We start from the raw sequence: 11,971 nt of genomic DNA, 5'->3' as shown, positions 1-11,971 counted from the left end.
GGCCATGTCGCTAGTGTGAAGGGACCCCTAGCCTTTACCAAACCTCACACAAAGTTTATGGATATTCCTTACACATCTGTAAGAAAGCGGTATATAGTAACCTCCTTGTCAACAGGAAATAGCTAAAATCTCGACAAAGATAATGTTTTGTAATACGCAAAAATGTCAAAGATAGAAAACAATTATAAATTAAAAAATTGTTTTGCTTTCTGACATTTCATTACAGTTATGCAAAGGCTATCCATAAAATGTATATAATATGTTATTTTTTATTTAATTTTTAAAAAATATCAATTTCTCATAAAAAAACATATTGGCATTATTTTTATTAAAATAAATTTCAAATTAAAAGGATGATATGGTAGGTCCAGGGCAAGTCCGTCAATGTGGTTCCTCGACTGTCAGCCTGTGGACAAAAGACATGGTCAGAATATGAAATGTACTGCAGCGCTGTCTCTGTGAGAGGAAAAGGGTCAATCATGGGACTGTAGCGACATTCTAAGACTGTCAGTGAACACACCTTGGAGTCTAATCGGATCCCCTTGACTCCACGGCTGGCAGGAAACTTGTTGTTCCTTCCCGGGCATGTCCGACACGCTGGTACAGTTTACTGTCATCCTGTGGACAAAATACATGGTCAGAATATGAAATGTACTGCAGCGCTGTCTCTGTGAGAGGAAAAGGGTCAATCATGGGACTGTAGCGACATTCTAAGACTGTCAGTGAACACACCTTGGAGTCTAATCGGATCCCCTTTACTCCACGGCTGGCAGGAAACTTGTTGTTCCTTCCCGGGCATGTCCGACACGCTGGTACAGTTTACTGTCATCCTGTGGACAAAAGACATGGTCAGAATATGAAATGTACTGCAGCGCTGTCTCTGTGAGAGGAAAAGGGTCAATCATGGGACTGTAGCGACATTCTAAGACTGTCAGTGAACACACCTTGACAGCACTTCTCCTACACACAGGTATAATGTCTAAAAATAAAAAAGTAAAGTTACATTCTTAATGTAATATAGCAACAACTTTTGATTGAAAAAGCATAATGGTCACTGCCTTGAGCCAGATCTACTTTTGCTATCCTTACCCTTTGCACTAGTGGTGCAGTCCCGTCTCGGTAAACGAATATCAACAGATTTAACTAAAGTAAAATAACTAAACAACAAAGTTAGTTCTCGTAACATTCTAAAAACTAACTTTTTACTGAACATGAAAGTAACGGAAAAGCAGGATTTTTTTTTTTTATGAATTTTTTTTTTTTTCTTGAACCCAGATGAACTGTATTAGTTTTTTCGAAAACGTGACCAATGTTGCCGTAGAATGTCTTCCTTTTTCGGGCGTTCTACATTAGCAATGTTGGGTGGAAGATCAGGTGTTCGACTCTTCCATTCTGCTGTGATGTCTCCTACAGCTAACTTCAAACTATCAACTAAAATCGGAGTAACATGTTCAACGCTCATTGCTTCGTAAACATTCTTCACCATCCAGTGTTTTTTTCCCTTCGGAAGTATTAATTTTGTTCTTCTTGTTCCAATGGGTTCTGACACATAAGTTGGGAAGAGAACAACTGCTTGTGGTCTTCCTAGATTATTATTGTGTGCCAAAATTGCCAGTTTGGTTCGTGTTTCCATTCCATCTATACCGAAATGTATTCTTTTTGTTCTGTACTTTAAAACTAAACTGTGGAAGGCTTCAAGAGGTCCAGTGTGGCAATTTCGGATCAGGTGTGGTACATCGCTCGTCATTTGTTCATTTTTGATGATTTCTTCTAATTTTTGATAAGCAGTACTTTCCTTTCTAAGCCACAAAACTGAAGTGTCTTCAGGTCGCAGTTCTTCGTGGGCACACTTATTATATTGTTCTCCATCTTCCCATTCATGTCTGTTGGCTACATGATGTAGAACAGAATTCCATCTTTCCCGGAAAAAAAAAGCATTGTGGTCACACGTTTTAACACACCACCAGAAATGGTTGACTATCTTTTCTATCCATGGTTTTAGATCCTTTCCGTTACTTGCCTTGATTAATCTTTTCTTGATTGACTTAGCGTAGTGCCAAATGTCAAACTGATGATCTATGTCAGTGTACACCTCGCGCATCAATTTTTGAATACTGACATGTCTATCAGAGACAAATACACATATGTCAAATCCATTGTTTTTAACTCGTTCCATTACTGTTTGGAATCCAAACTTCTCCATAGCTACCGATGAACTGCACTGGCTTCTGTGTACAACTTCGAAATCTATAATTTTTTCAGTGTACAGGTCCATAACAGTGTAAATACAATATTTAGCGGAGTGGCCGGGGCTATCACATTGACCATCTCCTGCTAAACAAATTGGCAAACCATTCAAATCTTCCTGTATTTATTTTTTTTCTTGCTTCCAGGCAATATCGATAGCAGGGAACAGAAATTTGGTTTGGTAACGGTAATATGTGTAACATAGTAACATAGTACATAAGTAACATAGTACATAAGGCCGAAAAAAGACATTTGTCCATCCAGTTCGGCCTGTCATCCTACAAGTTGATCCAGAGGAAGGCAAAAAAACCCTGTGAGGTAGAAGCCAATTTTCCTCACTTTAGGGGAATAAAAAATTCCTTCCCGACTCCAATCAGGCAATCAGAATAACTCCCTGGATCAACGACCCCTCTCTAGTAGCTATAGCCTGTAATATTATTACACTCCAGAAATACATCCAGGCCCCTCTTGAATTCCTTTATTGTACTCACCATCACCACCTCCTCAGGCAGAGAGTTCCATAGTCTCACTGCTCTTACCGTAAAGAACCCTTTTCTATGTTTGTGTACAAACCTTCTTTCCTCCAAACGCAGAGGATGTCCCCTCGTCACAGTCACAGTCCTGGGGATAAATAGATGATGGGATAGATCTCTGTACTGCCCCCTGATATATTTATACATAGTAATTAGATCTCCCCTCAGTCGTCTTTTTTCTAATGTGAATAACCCTAATTTTGATAATCTTTCAGGGTACTGTAGTTGCCCCATTCCAGTTATTACTTTAGTTGCCCTCCTCTGGACCCTCTCCAGCTCTGCTATGTCTGCCTTGTTTAGAGGAGCCCAGAACTGTACACAGTACTCCATGTGTGGTCTGACCAGTGATTTGTAAAGTAGTAGGAATATGTTCTCATCACGGGCATCTATGCCCCTTTTGATGCAACCCATTATCTTATTGGCCTTGGCAGCCGCTGCCTGACACTGTTTTTTGCAGCTTAGTTTGCTGTTTATTAAAATTCCTAGATCCTTTTCCATGTCAGTGTTACCGAGTGTTTTACCATTTAGTATGTACGGGTGACTTGCATTATTCCTTCCCATGTGCATAACTTTACATTTCTCAGTGTTAAACCTCATCTGCCACTTATCTGCCCAAGCCTCCAATCTATCCAGATCCCTCTGTAGTAGTATACTGTCCTCTTCAGTGTTAATTACTTTACACAGTTTAGTGTCATCTGCGAAAATTGATATTTTACTATGCAAGCCTTCTACAAGATCATTAATAAATATATTGAAGAGAATAGGGCCCAATACTGACCCCTGAGGTACTCCACTAGTGACAGTGACCCAATCTGAGTATGTACCGTTAATAACCACCCTCTGTTTTCTATCATTGAGCCAGTTACTTACCCACTTACAGACGTTTTCTCCGAGTCCGAGCATTCTCATTTTATATACTAACCTTTTATGAGGTACAGTGTCAAATGCTTTGGAGAAGTCCAGATACACGACATCCATTGATTCGCCGCTGTCAAGTCTAGTACTTACCTCCTCATAGAAACTGATTAAATTAGTTTGACATGACCGATCCCTCACGAAGCCATGCTGATATGGCGTTATTTGCTTATTTCCCATAAGATGCTCTAACATAGCATCTCTCAGAAAACCTTCAAACAGTTTACCCACAACAGATGTTAAACTTACCGGCCTATAGTTTCCAGGCTCTGTTTTTGGACCCTTTTTGAATATTGGCACCACATTTGCCATGCGCCAATCCTGTGGGACATTCCCTGTCAGTACAGAGTCCGCAAATATCAGAAATAAGGGTCTGGCTATGACATTACTTAATTCCCTTAGGATACGGGGGTGTATGCCATCCGGTCCTGGCGATTTGTCTATTTTGATTTTTTTAAGTCGCTGTTGTACTTCTTCCTGGGTCAGACAGGACACTTTTAATGGCGAATTTATTTCAGCATTCAGCATTTCATCTGACAGTTTATTTTCCTCAGTGAATACATTGGAGAAAAAAATATTTAACAGCTTTGCTTTCTCCTCGTCGCTCTCTGCGACTCCCCCCTCATTACTCTTTAAAGGGCCGACACCTTCAGATTTATACTTTTTAACATTTATATAATTGAAGAACATTTTAGGGTTAGTTTTACTCTGTTTGGCAATTAATCTCTCGGTCTCTAGTTTGGCCGCTTTTATTTGTTTTTTACATGTTCTGTTTTTTTCCTTATAGTTTTTCAGTGCTTCCGTGCTACCCTCCTGTTTTAGGGTTTTATATGCTTTCTTTTTGTCATTTATTGCTTTCTTTACAGTTCTGTTTATCCACATTGGTTTCTTTTTGTTCCTTAACCTTTTATTCCCATATGGTATGTACCTCTCACAATGAGATTTTAGGATGTTTTTAAAGATATCCCATTTTTTGGCTGTATTTTTATTTTTGAGGACTTTGTCCCAGTTAGTTAGGCCTATGGCCTCTCTTAGTTGGCTAAATTTAGCTTTTTTGAAGTTTGGTATTTTTGTTTCTCCCTGTAGAAACGCTCTTTTGAATGATAATTGGAAGGTTATTACTTTATGGTCACTATTTCCCAGGTGTCCCCCAACCTGCACGTCTGTTGTTCTGTCAGGTCTATTGGTTAATATTAAGTCCAGTATGGCCGTCCCTCTAGTCGGGTCCTGAACCAGTTGGGAGAGATAATGGTCTTTGGTTATTGCCAAGAATCTGTTTCCTTTATGAGATATACAAGTTTCAGTTTCCCAGTCTATATCTGGGTAGTTGAAGTCCCCCATAATAACCACCTCATTATGATTTGCCGCCTTGTCTATCTCGTTTAGTAGTAGATTTTCTGTGGACTCTGGTATATTAGGTGGTTTATAGTAGACTCCTATTAGTAATTTATTGTTGTTTTTAGCTCCATGTATCTCTACCCACAGTGACTCCACATGTTCATGTCCCTCACTTATATCTTCACGGAGTGTGGGCTTTAGACAAGATTTTACATAAAGGCAGACCCCTCCACCTCTCCGGTTTTGACGATCCTTTCTGAACAGACTGTAACCTTGTACATTAACTGCCCAGTCATAGCTATCATCCAGCCATGTCTCAGTTATTCCCACTATTTCATAGTCCTCCTCACACATCACTAATTCCAGTTCACCAGTTTTATTAGTCAGACTTCTGGCATTAGTATACATACATATGAGAGGTTTATGTATATTTTTTACCCTACACCTTTCCTTCTGAACTGTTCTTGTCCCTCCTTCCATTTCTCCCCCAGTCCCACTACCTTGCCCCCGGTCTCTATCTGCACTATCTTCCCCTTCTATAGTGTAATTACCCTCCCCCCCAGTCCCTAGTTTAAACACTCCTCCAACCTTCTAGCCATCTTCTTCCCCAACACAGCTGCTCCTTCCCCATTGAGGTGCAGTCCGTCCCTACGATAGAGGTTGTAGCCGACAGCGAAGTCGGCCCAGTTCTCCAGGAACCCAAACCCCTCCATCCTACACCAGTTCTTGAGCCACTTGTTAATTTCCCTAATCTCCCGCTGCCTTTCTTGTGTGGCCCGTGGTACCGGTAGTATTTCGGAAAATACTACCTTTGAGGTCCTTGCCCTAAGCTTTTGCCCTAAATCCCTGAAATCATTTTTAAGGACTCTCCACCTACCCCTAACTTTGTCATTGGTTCCGATATGGACCATGACCGCTGGATCTTCTCCAGCCCCTCCCAGTAATCTGTCAACCCGATCCGCGATATGTCGAACTCTAGCGCCAGGAAGACAGCACACTGTTCGGCGATCACGGTCTTTGTGACAGATTTCCCTATCTGTTCCCCTAATAATTGAGTCTCCCACTACCAGCACCTGTCTGGCCTGCCCTGCTCTCCTGGTCCCCTGCTTACCGGAGCTGACATTCCCCTGACTGGCAGAGGAAGTGTCCGGCTGCGGCAGTGCCGTCCCTGGACTGACATCCCCCTCATCTGCCAAACGTGCAAACTTGTTGGGGTGTGTCAGATCAGGGCTAGCCTCCCTGGCACTCTTCCCTCTACCCCGCTTTCTAAATGTTACCCAGCTAGCTACCTCACTTTCCTCAGCCTCCTCTCTGTCACCCTCTCCCTCATCTACCCCAAAGAGTGCTTGCTCGGTGAGAAGCAAACTTTTTTGCAAATTGTCAATGCCTCTCAGTGTTGCAACTTGCCCATTTAGAGACTCGATTAGCGATTCCAAACGGGTAATTTGCTCACATCTTGAACAAAGAAATTCACCCTGGAACGGCTGTTCCAGGACTGCATACATCATGCAAGATGTGCACTGGACTGCGTTGTCAATTGTGCAACACAATGTGGTCTCAGAAAATGTGCTCAAGCAAAAAATTCCAAACAACTCCTGAACTTTTTGATAGTTTAGGCCACTGCAGAGTATTGACGCTGCCAAAATGACATTTCCACTCCAGAAACGTCCAATTTTAGGCTGTGTATGCCATAATAAAGACGAATGTCCGCTACAACAACTACCGCAAATTATTACAGCTGATCCTTTCCTTTCTTTTGAAATTGAAAACACAGTTAGATTGCAATCAACATACTGACACTTCACCTGACGTAGCAGTACATCGAGACAACTTTCGTTCACAATCAATTTCGTGTCTTTTACGATGTTTTTAAATTGCATATGTTGAAAAGAATTATCATGGTCAATTTCTAACATAGACTGTAAAGCAAATTGATCAGAAGAGCAGTGGCTTACCATCAAAGGGTCATATGTGTGGTCTCTTGAATCACGAATTTCCCCTGCGTCAGCCAGACTGCTAATATTGTATGAATCCTCGAAGTCACCTGTCAACGGAAATATCCCACTAACCAGATCATCATTATTACCATCTTCTTCCGGTGGCTGGGAGATCTTTTCATTTTCAAATACAATAGGAGAAAGAAGTCTTAAAAATTGATTAATTTGGTGCCGATTTTGGAATTGAGAACAATCAGGCAATGGGGTGGATTCATGATCAATATTTGTATGTTCACGTGAAGGTGATTCTTCTTCCCTAAGTGTAAGATTTTTATCTTTACTAATAATTATTGAATTTGTCAAATTGAACTCTGTCTGAGTTGAAGCATCCGTGAATTTGGAAATTAGAATTTCCACATTCTCAAATACTTGTTGAACTTGCATGGACGATATGGATACAGTATGACCACGAGATTCATTTGGAATTGATGATTCTGATGATGAAGGAGTAACCGACTGCTGGGAACCTGTTGGATTCTGAAGTCGTTTTTTCTTGGAAATTTTTGACTCTAAAACTTTTCTTTCGGAATCAAGAAAATTTTAAAAAAATGAAGGGTTTGCTACTGGCCGAAGCGAACGTCCGCCAGCGTTGACTATAAAACTATCATCAGAAAAATGTAGTGAACAAATATGATACTTATTGTATATTTTCTTTTTGTAACCTAGAATCTCCTCTGCTAGAGAAATAACTTCTACCTCTCCAGAAGGAATTAAGATTCAAAGCCAATCTAATATTCTCTCCCTAAAGTTGGGAAAGCAATGTAATTTGATTTCGTGGACATTCAGTATACTGCCAGGCTGGAATAAACAATTTTTTACCCAACATGAGTTCGGCATTTTGTCAATTCCTGTTTTAAAAAAAAAAGAAAAATTTAAAATAAGCATATTATTTGGATACATGTTATAAGGTAAACTCAAACTTACCATAGTAGATGAAAAACATTGAACGTTTATAAATTGATTTATAAAAAAAAAAGGATATTCCCATCCAAATAACTTTTGAACATCTTCTTTCTTGAAACATTTATTTTATAAATGAAATAAAATTAGGTCTTCCATACTTACCCTGCCTGTACACTTACCCTTGTCTATATATCAAAATTAGAAATAATATAATAATGGAACGTAGAACTAGCAAACAACGCAATACAAACGTGTATTGGTTTTTTGAACTGGGAAACTTCAGGCAACATGTTTGTTCTTCTTCCGATGATTGTCGGAATACAACTTACCAGTCAGGGTTGCTGCCCTGAATTGACTAACTGAAAATTCACTGTAAAAAAATTTGAAAAGTTAAAATTATAAATTGAAAGTTATACCATCACCTTAAATAAATATTTTATATGTATTTTTTTTTCCATTAGATCAATTGTTTACTTCACTATAATAATAATAATATAACTATGTATATTATTTTAGTTTTGGGAAATAACAAGGTGACACTGATTGCTGGGGGGGTCATGATCATGACCCCCTTATTGCTGTCTGCCTGTTGGGGTGGGGGTGCATGATAATGACCCCCATTATGCTCGTTGCCAGAGGGTGGGGGGGTTTGCTGGGGGGGTCATGATCATGACCCCCTTATTGCTTTTTTCCATGTGGGGGTGGGGTCCATGATTATGACCCCCATAATGCTCGTTGCCAGAGGGGGGGAGTTTGCTGGGGGGGTCATGATCATGACCCCCTTATTGCTGTCTGCCTTGTGGGGGGGGGGTCCATGATTATGAACCACATAATGCTCGTTGCCAGAGGGGGGGGGGTTTTGCTGGGGGGGTCATGATCATGACCCCCTTATTGCTGTCTGCCTTGTGGGGGTGGGGGTCCATGATTATGACCCCCATAATGCTCGTTGCCAGAGGGGGGGGTTTGCTGGGGGGGTCATGATCATGACCCCCTTATTGCTGTCTGCCTTGTGGGGGTGGGGGTCCATGATTATGACCCCCATAATGCTCGTTGCCAGAGGGGGGGGGGGTTTGCTGGGGGGGTCATGATCATGACCCCCTTATTGCTTTTTTCCATGTGGGGGTCCATGATTATGACCCCCATAATGCTCGTTGCCAGAGGGGGGGGGGTTGCTGGGGGGGTCATGATCATTACCCCCTTATTGCTGTCTGCCTTGTGGGGGTGGGGGTCCATGATAATGACCCCCATAATGCTCGTTGCCAGAGGGGGGGGGGTTTGCTGGGGGGGTCATGATCATGACCCCCTTATTGCTTTTTTCCATGTGGGGGTGGGGGTCCATGATAATAACCCCCATAATGCTCGTTGCCAGAGGAGGGGGGGTTTGCTGTGGGGGTCATGATCAGGACCCCCTTATTGCTGTCTGCCTGTAGGGGGGGTCCATGATTATGACCCCCATAATGCTCGTTGCCAGAGGGGGGGGGTTTTGCTGGGGGGGTCATGATCATGACCCCCTTATTGCTGTCTGCCTTGTGGGGGTGGGGGTCCATGATTATGACCCCCATAATGCTCGTTGCCAGAGGGGGGGGGTTTGCTGGGGGGGTCATGATCATGACCCCCTTATTGCTTTTTTCCATGTGGGGGTCCATGATTATGACCCCCATAATGCTCGTTGCCAGAGGGGGGGGTTTGCTGGGGGGGTCATGATCATTACCCCCTTATTGCTGTCTGCCTTGTGGGGGTGGGGGTCCATGATAATGACCCCCATAATGCTCGTTGCCAGAGGGGGGGGGGGGTTGCTGGGGGGGTCATGATCATGACCCCCTTATTGCTTTTTTCCATGTGGGGGTGGGGGTCCATGATAATAACCCCCATAATGCTCGTTGCCAGAGGAGGGGGGGTTTGCTGTGGGGGTCATGATCAGGACCCCCTTATTGCTGTCTGCCTGTAGGGGGGGTCCATGATTATGACCCCCCATAATGCTCGTTGCCAGAGGGGGGGGGGGTTTGCTGGGGGGGGTCATGATCATGCCCCCCTTATTGCTGTCTGCCTTGTGGGGGTGGGGGTCCATGATTATGACCCCCATAATGCTCGTTGCCAGAGGGGGGGGTTTTGCTGGTGGGGTCATGATCATGACCCCCTTATTGCTTTTTTCCATGTGGGGGTGGGGGTCCATGATTATGACCCCCATAATTCTCGTTGCCAGAGGGGGGGGGTGGTTTCTGCTGGGGGCATGATCATGACCCCCATACTGATTGCCGGTGGGGGTCCATGATCAAGACCCCCATAATGCTCGTTGCCAGTGGGGTGCTGTGGCAGCTACTTATTTGCTCGATGTCTAGGGGATGATTATGATACTTACCCTGCCGCTCGTACTGCTGCTTCCACACCCGTCGCGTCCCTCGGCCGGTCAATCTGATCTTTCGCTGCAACAGGATGTTATGAAGCTAAAGTTCTCGCGAGAACTTTAGCTCCTTCTGCCTGGCTGAGAGAGGAGCGCTCTGATTGGCTGCGCTCTCAGCCAAGGCCCATAGCAAGGAAAAAACTTTAGCAACGCCCCATACAAAAAAGCGCTTGAGTGACTGGCGCAGCAGCAGAACAAACGGGGCTATTATTTCAACATTCGGTGGTCGATTTAAAAAAAAAAAAAAAGGGGGAACATCAGTGGATGCCGCACTATTAGGTAGGGTTGTTAGTTTAGTAAAATTATACTGATGAAAGGTCCTCTTCAACTTATCATATAGGCTATGTAGTTCATCACAGCCATCTAGTGGCAAAAGTGAGTGGCAGCTTTACCCAGGTTATGTAAATCACTCAGGCAGGCAGTGACCTTGGTTTAGCAAGTGTCTTCAGCCATTTTAGATTGCTATTCTCGATGGATGCAGCCTGTCTGCTTTTCTCCCAAGGGGCTTGAGACATCATCTGCCTTTCTGTTGTGTTATTTATGCTATACTAATTTATACTATGTATACTGATATGTTGATATTGTATTGTATTGTATTTCAGTTTCGCAAAAACAAACTTGTAAGAAAAGTTTATAAAATAAAGTTGGATTCCTTTGGTAGACAACACAAGTGTAACATCCTGAAGTATGTCACCAAACTTCTGTTCCCCTGCTTCATAATGTTAACATAAATGTGTTTTATCATCTTGTGTAAGATCACTGTGTATTTGCCAAAATGTATATTGTTATGCCTGTTTTATATATATTTGCTGTAGTTCTTAATGTACACCAGCAGGTGGCAGCAGTATGCAGCAGGTCAGAGTTAGTATCTAGCCTGGAACAGACCATTCCAATCTAGTCTCCCCTACATGAGCAGAAGTGGGATGTCCCATGTCATGCTTTATGAGGAGGAGAAGGAAGTTAGTCAGTGTGTGTACCAGCCCCCTCCTTGGGGAAGGCTGTGTTAGCAGGAGCTCCCAGAAACAGGTATCCCAACCTAGGATCCAGCCTCGGTTGAGGCCCAAAGATCCCCCTCCCAGCCTGAGTCATCTACCTCAGCTGGTTGACAAGCAAGCAGCCATCTCCAGAACTATAGATCTCCAGGAAGAAACCACCATACCCTGTGAGCAGTCCTGTAAGTAAAGATCCCAAGACAAAGAGAAGATAAGTACCTCTTCAGCTAGTCAGACCCAAACTAAGCAGACTCAAGACAGAGCAGAAGATAGATACCTGCCAGATTCTAATAGGCATATGATCAGATGCAGAATACATATAAATTCCTGCCACATATTGCCAAAACCTGCTGGGACTCTAGACTATTGCTGTATACTTGTATGGATCAAAGCTGCATATCATAACACCAAGTAAAGACAAGTTGGACCCTATTATCTGTGTGGATTTCCTTAATTCCTCAATTTGTTGCATGTGAGCCGGGATACAGGAGTCCAGCCGTACTACAGGTAGGAGACACCGTTGACACTACCATATCTGCTATACAGAGACAATATCCCCCTCTGGCATTCCTCACCTGGTACGTGAGCTCGTAACATCTTAAAGGGCCCTGCTACAGTACCTGCGCAAGCTGAAACTGGCGTCAC

At 42.9% G+C, this 11,971-nt stretch overlaps 1 long non-coding RNA gene across 1 annotated transcript; it reads right to left on the bottom strand.

Moving 5' to 3' along the window:
* Window positions 1-284: 284 nt before the first annotated feature.
* On the bottom strand, window positions 285-910 carry LOC120994707. The gene is made up of 3 exons (XR_005777458.1): window positions 733-910; window positions 521-618; window positions 285-406 (listed from the first exon to the last, which is right to left on the bottom strand). It is a non-coding gene; the product is annotated as an uncharacterized LOC120994707 (long non-coding RNA).
* Between the last annotated feature and the right edge of the window lie 11,061 nt (window positions 911-11,971).

This window comes from Bufo bufo, chromosome 3, assembly GCF_905171765.1.
Source record: "Bufo bufo chromosome 3, aBufBuf1.1, whole genome shotgun sequence".
Taxonomy (NCBI): domain Eukaryota; kingdom Metazoa; phylum Chordata; class Amphibia; order Anura; family Bufonidae; genus Bufo; species Bufo bufo.
This window is presented reverse-complemented; position numbering and strand designations above follow the sequence as displayed.